The sequence below is a fragment of the Cotesia glomerata genome, linkage group LG7, assembly GCF_020080835.1.
Source record: "Cotesia glomerata isolate CgM1 linkage group LG7, MPM_Cglom_v2.3, whole genome shotgun sequence".
NCBI lineage: Eukaryota > Metazoa > Arthropoda > Insecta > Hymenoptera > Braconidae > Cotesia > Cotesia glomerata.
In genome coordinates, this window is record NC_058164.1 from 15,480,888 (window position 1) to 15,481,089 (window position 202).

The following is a 202-nucleotide window of genomic DNA, read 5'->3' on the forward strand; positions in this document are numbered from 1 at the left end:
TTATAAATAAAACCAAAAAAACATGGCTGAAAAATGTATAGTGAGTAAGAGAGGAAACCGGCTTCGTCCTCATCTCTACTCTGAATAAGTGGTGACACCTGGTGGGGATAACTGATCGATTGATAGTTGATCAGTATTCGACCGGCGAGGGCGGGAAATCAAATTTAAAATCAAATTTTTAAAAAAATCATAATGAAAGGAA